The sequence below is a fragment of the Bos indicus x Bos taurus genome, unplaced genomic scaffold, assembly GCF_003369695.1.
Source record: "Bos indicus x Bos taurus breed Angus x Brahman F1 hybrid unplaced genomic scaffold, Bos_hybrid_MaternalHap_v2.0 tig00000315_arrow_arrow_obj, whole genome shotgun sequence".
Classification (NCBI taxonomy): domain Eukaryota; kingdom Metazoa; phylum Chordata; class Mammalia; order Artiodactyla; family Bovidae; genus Bos; species Bos indicus x Bos taurus.
The window spans coordinates 24275-33855 of NW_020867193.1; positions in this window are offsets into that span (position 1 = coordinate 24275).

A 9581-nucleotide genomic window follows, 5' to 3' on the forward strand; every position below is an offset into this window, starting at 1 on the left:
AGACAAAAAAAAAAAATTTGGTAAGAAAACAACACCAAAATTCAAAGTTTTAATAATGCAGTTCAGAAATGGAAATGGGAAATTTGTTCAAAATACACTACATGTACAGGCTGCTGTTCAAGTGATGTTCCTGATTCATAATCATAATTTTTTAACTTTTTTTGATAGATGATAGGAAATTCTTACACCTACTCTCTGAAAAATCCTAAATATTTAACCAAATGGCTTTCTTCGAGGCATATAACTAGCTAGCTTAGCTTATTCGTAGGGAAAAAAATGGGTTGAAAGGCCACTCAACAAACTAACTCCACTCATTAAACTAAACCTCTGTGGTTTATGGTCCCCTGGTCCTTATCTTTAAGGAAGACGGAAGTAACTGTTGCTCAGTCACTCAGTCGTGTCTTGACTCTGCGACACCATGGACTGCAGCACACCATACATCCCTATCCTTCAACATCTCCCAGAGCTTGCTCAAACTCATATCTATTGAGTCAGTGATGCCATCCAACCATCTCATCCTCTGTCATCCCCTTCTCCTCCTGCCTTCAATCTTTCTCAGAATCAGGGTCTTTTCCAATGAGTCGGCTCTTTGCATCAAGTGGCCAAAGTACTGGAGTTTCAGCTTCAGCATCAGTCCTTCCAATGGGTATTCAGGGTTGATTTCATCCGAGATTGACTGGTTTGATCTCCTTGTTATCCAAGAGACTCTCAAGAGTCTTCTCCAGCACCACAGTGCGAAGGCAACAATTCTTCAGCGCTCAGCCTTTTTTATTGCCCAGCTCTCACATCCATATATGACTACTGGAAAAACCATAGCTTTGACTACATGGATCTTTGTAAGCAAAGTAATGCCTTTGCTTTTTAATACACTATCTAGGTTTGTCATTGCTTCTCCCAAGGAGCAAGTGTCATTTAATTTCATGGTTGCAGTCACCATCCACAATGATTTTAGAGCCCAAGAAAATAAAGTCTGTCACTGTTTCCATTGTTTCCCCATCTATTTGCCATGAAGTGATGGGACCAGATGCCATGATCTTCATTTTCTGAATGTTGAGTTTTAAGCCAGCTTTTCACTTTCCTCTCTCACTTTCATTAAGAAGCTCTTTAATTCCTCTTCACTTTCTGCCATAAGGGTGGTGTCATCTGCCCATCTGAGGTTATCAATATTTCTCCCCACAATCCTGATTCCAGTTTGTGCATCATCTATTCTTGGTCATACCTGATTAGACCAGGGGGTCAGCAGATGGGTTAAAGATAACAGTCTACAGGCCAGACAGAAGGGAAACCAGTAGCGCATGAGACAACTTATAGAGGAACTCTGCCCTGTGGATACTCCATGTCGGCCAATGACTATTCAACCCAATCAGGATCTCTCAGAGAGAAACGGGACATGAGACCCACCAAAAGGACCAGGAGAGTAGAATGACGCAGCAACTATTTGTAAACAGAGCCACAAGGTAATCAAAGGGAGAGGGTCAGCAGCCACAACAGCAGAAACGTTGGTTGTGGGCATGCAGATGGAAAAGAGTGACAGCAATGAAATCCAGAATAACACCCCTCTTCTCCAAGAAGGAGAAGAACGGTTCCCTGTGCTCCATACTTCCCAAAAGTCCATACAACAAAAATAAAACCTCATCACAAAACATAACCTGCTGTGATTCTGTTCCCTGCAACACAGAAGAACCCGTATAACACAGTTAAATTATTTATCCCTGAAGAAGGAAATGGCAACTCACTCCAGTATTCTTGCCTGGAAAACCTCACCTTCAGAGAAAACTGGCATGCTGCAGTCCATGTAGTTGCAAAGAGTCGGACACAACTTAGCAACTGAACAGCAACAAATTATTTATATACAGTTCAGACCAGCCTTAGCTAAAATACACTAGTTTTTTTTTTCTGTTGTTTTACTCAATATATGGGCATAAACAGTATTTTTAATGAAGAGCATCTGCTTCTGTATGTCTTATTAAAGTCTAGAAAACTTACTCTAGCAATCTAAACTTTAAATATATATAATAAAAAGGTAAATCAAAATATCTCCTCAGAGTAACTTATTAAGTGAAACTTTATAGAGACTAAATCAACCTAAAAATAGCTGCATTTGGACATACAGTCTTAGATCTCATACTATTTAAGCAGTAATAATTGATAGTAAGCCAAAGGCAAACACATGCTGAATCTTCCTCTCCACTTAAGAGAGAGGAAAATAACTGAAAGATAGCAAATTTTTGGATTAAGGTGAAAAATTAATTATATAAACTTATCTAGAGTTCACTCATTGGACAACCTCAAATTCTCTAGGTCCTACATATCATATGCCAAGGAAGTTACCGAAGACAGACAAAGTCACATCAAAAGGATTTAGGAACCAACCTGGAAGGGCTTCCACTGGCCAGATATGAGACAATTTGAGCATCAAAAAGGAAAATAATTTATTTCAAATGTCATAAAATACATATAAAGATGCTAAAATCCATGCATTCATTATAATAAATATTTCAAAATTCAAAAATATTCAAAAAATAAATATTTGCTAAAAGCTTCTCAACTTTGGAGAAAGTAATATGTGGTAAGATGAATAATAGTCTCCCAAATATATCCATGTCTTAATCCTCAGAATCAGTGAATACGTTCCAGTACATGGCAAAGGAGAATTATGGTAACAGATGGAATTAAGGTTGTTAATCAACTGACCTTGAAACGGGGAGAATATTCTAAATTATGTGGGTGGGCTCAATATATCACATGGATCCTTAAATGTGAAAGAAGGGAGCAAAAGAGTCAGAGTCAAAGAAAAATTTGGAGATGCTATCCTGCTGGCTTTGAAGACAGAGAAACAGGCCATGAGCCAAGAAACGTAGACAGTCTCCAGAAACTGGAAAAGGCAAGGAGACAGATTCTCCCCTAGAGCCTCTGGAAGGAATGCATCCTGCTGACAACCAGTGAGAACCATCTCAGGCTTTGGCCTCCAGAAGTATAAGATAATAAAATAAATGTGTCATATGAAGCTGGTTTGTAATCACCTAATACAGCAGAAGTAGAAAATGAATACATAAGAGAACCAACTGATGAGCAAAACTAGTAAATACTGAACACTGATCAAACATCTACCCACCTTTTCCATACAACCTCAGAGTAACTAAATTCAGTTGGCCCTCCTTATCCACGGACTTCCCAGGTGGTACTAGTGGTAAAGAACCCACCTACCAATGCAGGAGGGTCAGACACAACTGAAGTGACTTAGCATGCATGCACTCTGTATCCACAGATTCAACCAAATGCAGATCAAAAGTATTAAAAATAAATTCCGTAAGTTCTGAAAAGCAAACTTAGATTTTTTACATTGTATCGTGGCACTAGTGGTAAAGAACCCGCCTGCCAATGCAAGAGACATAAGAGCTGCGGGTTCGATCCCTGGGTCAGGAAGATCACCTGAAGGAAGGCATGGCAACCCACTCCAGTATTCTTGCCTGGAGAATCCCATGAACAGAGGAGCCTGGTGGGCTACGGTCCATAGGGTCACACAGAGTCAGACACGACTGAAGTGACTTAACACACAGGCATCATGAGTAACCTAAGGAAGAAAGTGAAGTCACTCAATCGTGTCCAACTCTTTGCGATCCCATGGACTGTAGCCTACCACGATCCTCCATCCATGGGATTTTCCAGGCAAGAGTACTGGAGTGGGTTGCCATTTCTTTCTCCAGATGATCTTCCCAACCCAGGGATGGAACCTGGGTCTCCCGCATTGTAGACAGACACTTTACCATATGAGCCACCAGGGAACTCAACCTAAAGATGATTTAACCTCAAGATAAGAAACGTAAAGATGATTTAAAGTATACAGGAGGATCTATGTAGATTATATGCAAATACTACACCATTGTATATGAGGAACTTGAGCATCCAAAGATTCTGGTATTCACGGGAGGTCTGGAACCAATCCCCCATGGATACCAAGGGATGACTGTAACAGAAGGAAAGTTTTTTTAATAGAAAAATTCTAGCTAATAAATGAAGATAAAATGATAGGATATTAAAGCTACTGATAAAATCACATATTTAGTTAACAATCAATTAAACCGCTGCTAGTGCCTCTGAGTGAAAAATCAATGGGAACTTCACAAAAGATAGATCACACTGACAACATCTAAACTCACTGATCAATCCTCCTGATGTAATACAACAGATAGTACATAACATCACCTATGAAGTACACTAGCTGAAAAAGGCAAACCTGAGTCAGATCAAGCCTTGAGATCTAGCTAAATATTACAGAAAATACAAGAAACCTAGTTAAATAATACTAAGGGAATAATGTGGGAAATTCTACAGGACAACTAAATTCTTCAACAAATAAAAAGAAAAGAGAGAAGAGGCACATACAGACTGAAAGAGACCTAAGAGACAAGCAAGTAAATACAGCACATGGACTCTGGATCATAATTTGAACTAGGCATCTGTTTAAAAAAAAAATTTGAGAAAATATTAAAACTGACTGAAATTACTTTTCAAGCTTTTCAATGTGTTAATGAAATTGTGGCTATATTAAGGAATAAACAGAATCCTCATCTTTTAGAGATTAAAAAAATAACTATCTAGGAAATAGTCAAGAACAGAAATTAAGCAAACAAAAAAAGCCTTACTCATAATTGATAATAGAGATCTTGAAGTACATACTTTCACTTACAAGGGCAATTCCCGTGTACTCAGTGTAGTTACTGACTTTTGCTTTATACACTTTCTTATCACACTGGATAATCTGGCCTTCCAGAACACTTAATCTGAAGATAAGGCTGAGAGCTCTTAAGGGCAGGTACCCTGCCAATAATGACTTGTCACGTGAGAATAAGAAAAGAGGCTATGAAATCTACCAAAGGCAGACATAAGAACTGAAAACACTTGGCAATTTAGGCATGCTTAATGCACAAACAGTCCTACAAACAAAAAGAGAATCATTCTATATGGCAAAGACTTCTGATACCTCCCAAATATCCATGCTGTTCCTCCCTAAAAATAACAGAATGTTATTTTTATTTAAGTATGTTGCCATCTAGAATAAAAGGCTAAATGTCCAAGTCTCCCTTAAAGCAACATATTGCCACCTGAGTTCTGGCCAATGAGGTATATAGACAGAGTGCTAGAAAGGTCTTTGGGCAAGATACTTAAAGGGATCTGACACAGCTTAAAAGGTTCCCCTTTTAGCCTCTCCTCCTTTTGGCTTGTACCACAAAACAGAAGCATGTGGGAGTCCTAGCAGAGAAAGCCTGTAGGCCACTGGAAGACTTCAGCTATTACTCTGTGTGAGCTAGGAAGCTGGTGGCAAATTCTGAAGAAAAGAGTAACATGATCTTTCATTTTTAAAAGATAATCCTCATTGTCTTGTACAGAACAGACTGTTGGCAGGGACAGAGGTAAAGAGCACAGAGACCACTTAGAAGACTAATGCAATAGTCCAGGTAACAGGTGATGGAGGCTTGGACCAGGATTGTAAAAGTGGTGATGGTGAGAAAATAACAGATTCAAGATACAATGTAGAGCTGATCTATACCGATCATAAGCACTGGGAATGACTCTAAGGTTTCTGCCCTGAGCAACTGAGATGAAGCTGCCACTTACTAAATCCAGAAACATTAATGCAGATCAATCAATCTGTTTAGTTCCTAATTCTTAAGCATCATTAAGCCATGTATGGTATGACTCCCCAATACCAACTAGGAAAGAGGAAGAGCTACTAGGAGAAATGGTTACTATGACCAATGGTTTCCTGGGTATAAACTCAATTTATTTAACATTTTTCTTTTTCTATTGTATATTCTTCTCTGTTAGCACTGACAGCCAAGAACTTCCGTACATGGAAAATATAAGAAAGCACTCATTCGGTTTTTTACTCAAAATGACCACTCACAAGCACTGGGCTATAAAACTGCGTGATTTATCCATCATCAGATCTATTGTTTCTATGACTCAAAGTGAGACTTTACCTGGTTTTACAGGGGCACTACACCACAGTATCCGATGAGTATGAAATGTTCGTAAAAAATTCTTCTTCCCTGGTAGAACCTTACAGGACCCCAAATTGCTGAGGAAAGGGCATGAACAACCAGTCACCACTGTTTTCAGTAGGTTCGCCATGTTCACAGAAGTTCCCGATTTTCTGGATCCCCAATGTCCTTAAAGGTAAATCACTAAAGGAAAGAAAGCAAAAATGTATGTGCTGAGAACAATATACTTTGCCTTTTGGACATCAAAACCTTTTTTTAAAAAAAGCAAATTGAGAGAGGTTGGAAAATAACAGTTAAACGTGGGCATCTACAAAGAATTTACTTGCCAAGTCCTTTACTTAAAGAAGATGCTTCAAAAGGTTGTTTCCAATTTAGGTATTTAAAACTTGGAATCTGTTTTCCCACTTAAAATTGTAGTTATAAACTCATTATTCAATTCCAAGCTAGGTCACATAAGTCTAAGTGATCTTTAATGTAGCTGGAAAGTTAAGAAAAGTTGGTATAAAGTCCAGTCACATCATACATGAAAGTTATCATCTCAGTTTGTCCAGCAAAAACTGCACAAAATCAAAATTCCCCTTAGCTTTCCTTAGACTGTCTAAATAGTACAGCAGTACTTGTTTGGCCACTATACAATACAGAAAACCCCACCATCCTTTTCAGCGCAGCAGGCTATACATCCTGAGAGACATACACACCCCCACCCCAAACCCAGCGTGACTGAGTGAGATTCATGTTTGCCAGGCATACATCTCAAGAAAATTTAACATGCACAAAATACAACTCCAATTTTTAAAAAAAGAAAAAAAAGTTCCATAGTTAACTTTATCACATAGGTTTGTGCTTGCATATGTGGGCGTAACTAGGAATTCTGTGAGTGGTTCTTACCACTTGAGGCCCATTTTTGTCAGCTCTAAATGAGCTAGGTGAAATGGCATTGACCTTTGCTGTTTTGGAGATTTCAGTGGCTATTTTCTCCAACCTCCCTGGCAGATCCTGGGGAGTACACAGAAGGTTCTCCCACCATCCCCCTGACTCCAATGCTCTTTCCTTCAAAAATGTGAAGGAACTCTTCTCAGTCAACCACAGCTAACTCCACTTACTATGCCTTTAGGCTCTGCCCCATGATGCGGGCCCTTCTGGGACCCAGCACCCAAACCCAGCAGCCTCCAAAAACATACTTCCGGCCTCTAGAGGAAGAAGGGTCTAACTCATTTTTCATGTCATAACTACTGCCACAAGTCCTTGAAGCCACTTCCTGCAAATACCATAAAGCAACACTGGGAATAGAAATGCTCAATCCAGGTAGTGCTTATTCTTGATGCTCTTTAATTCAGTAAACACACGGAGGGCTGAGTCTCAGAGGCATAGCCATTAGGAGCATCTGTAGAATTAAACTGGAATCGGTTACAGACCTGGAGATAAGAAAAGTCAACAAGCAATAACAGAGAAAGCAGAGTAACACAAGTCCAAAGTTCTTTGAGGCATCAAAGAAGATCATATCCTCCTACAGGGCTAAGAAAAGGAAGGAAAAGGCACTTGAGAAAGAGAGAATACTATGAACAAAGCTAAGGAAAAGGGAGCATATAAGATGTGTCCAGGCATGCAACCAAAAATGTGAATAATTCTTTACATGCTGATAGAAGATTTTCTATTTTCAGAGTATTTCCATATATGTCATTTCATCTCAGTCTTTCTAAAGCATCCCTGAATCAATAAATACCCTCCTCGTTCATTCAGAGGTCACTTCTAGAGTTATTCATGGCTGAGAATGGAGAACAAACAAGTTCAAAATTCAGCCACCCACTGAAAACATTCACCGAATCTATGCCAAGAACTGAGGGAGATCCAAACATATACAAAAGATAATTCCTGTCGAAAGAGAAATTTTTTCCTACCACTACCAAGGACCTAGTCCTAGCCCAATCTCCTCATTTACCCTAGTTTCTCTTCCTGGATCATCCCAGCTCCCAATAACCACCATTCTCACTGGTCAGGCTTACCCAGACCTCATCAGCAAAATAACAAAGCTAGTTATAATGCAGCCCGGGTATTGTCTAAACCTGCTACTCACTGGCTGTTTGGCTTGAATTTCTAAGCACCTCAGTCTGCTCTTCTATAAAAGGAGTGCAGGAAAGCTCCCTTGAAGGGCACAATCAGGCTCTAGAAGTTTTATCATTAGATGGAGATTTTGCAATGCTCTAAAGCTGAAGTCCTGTTTCATGGCCTGGAGTCTGCAAAATTTGCCCTGTCTACTTAAAAAATTGTAATTTGATGTTGAACAGAGCCCTGACATCAGGCATCAACATAGCCAAGGCCTTCAGAGACCATGTGCTCCCCCAAATTCTACTTGATTCAAGTTATGAGCATATAAGACAGTTCATAAGGAAGTAGTTTAGTGTCAAGAAAATGTCACTAAGCCTAACTCAAATAAAATGACCCTGAAAGATATTCAGAGAATATCTGGACCATGTTATCACAGCCAAGTACTTGTTTACAGCAAAGACAGTAGAGGTGACCCTTGAACAACAGGGTTTGAACTTCATGGGTCTGCTCCTAGGTGGCTATTTTTCAATAGTAAATATCAATAGTACAATATACACAGTGTGCAGTTAGCTAAATCCTCAGATGGGGAGGAACTGCAGACACAGAGAGCTGATTCAAGAGCCATTCTCTTAATTGTTACATCTTCCCCTAACTTCACTTGAAAGCTCTCTGCTGTTTTATTATCCATGTGCTTCTATGGCTATTAAGAAATGGACAGCAACTTTACAACTGAAAATTGGGGCATTCACACCACCAGTTAATGTAAGTCATTTTGGTATCTCCCCTAATAGATTAAAAAATCTTTGGAGGCAAGAAGCTGAGATAGGATAACATAGAGGCTAAGAGTGTGAACTCTTAGTTGGAAACCCCACCTGCAACGCATTAGCTATGTCACCTTGGCAAGTCACTGAACTTCTCTGTATCTGATTTCATCACCTTTAAAATGGGGTAAAATAAACCAGTACCTTGTAGGGTCACTGTGAGGATTAAAAAGGACACAGTATCTTTACTGCTATCAGTATTCACTTTAGTATTACCTCTGGCCCAGGGCCTTGCACAAAATAGAGGAAATCAACAAGTATGTTTGATTCAGTGAATGTGTAACTAGAGTTAGATAACCTGAAGCCTGGGGTTCTATGAATATATTTCCCAAGGAGTTTCAGGAAATTTCCTTTAAAAATTAAAGGCTATGTAGCTTTGCGGAAAAGTGATTCCATCAGCAGAGGTAAGCAGCCTGAGCACACTTGCTGATAAGAAAGCAATCCTAAACTGCCAATTCAATTTTTTTTTTTTAATTTTTAAACAGCCACAGTTTGCAGAAGAAGAGGGAAACATTTTAAATAAAAGCACACAACCCTCACTGTTCCGAATACATCCTGTCCTACAAGACTCCTTACAGATTCCTTAAAGGACTTCTCTGCACCAGAGGGCGAATAAAGGGCACCTGCAACTGTAAAAACAAGTCACGCTTTTAAAAGCGAGACATGCCAACCAAGGACACAATACCCTACCAAAGCTTAGACTAGCAGG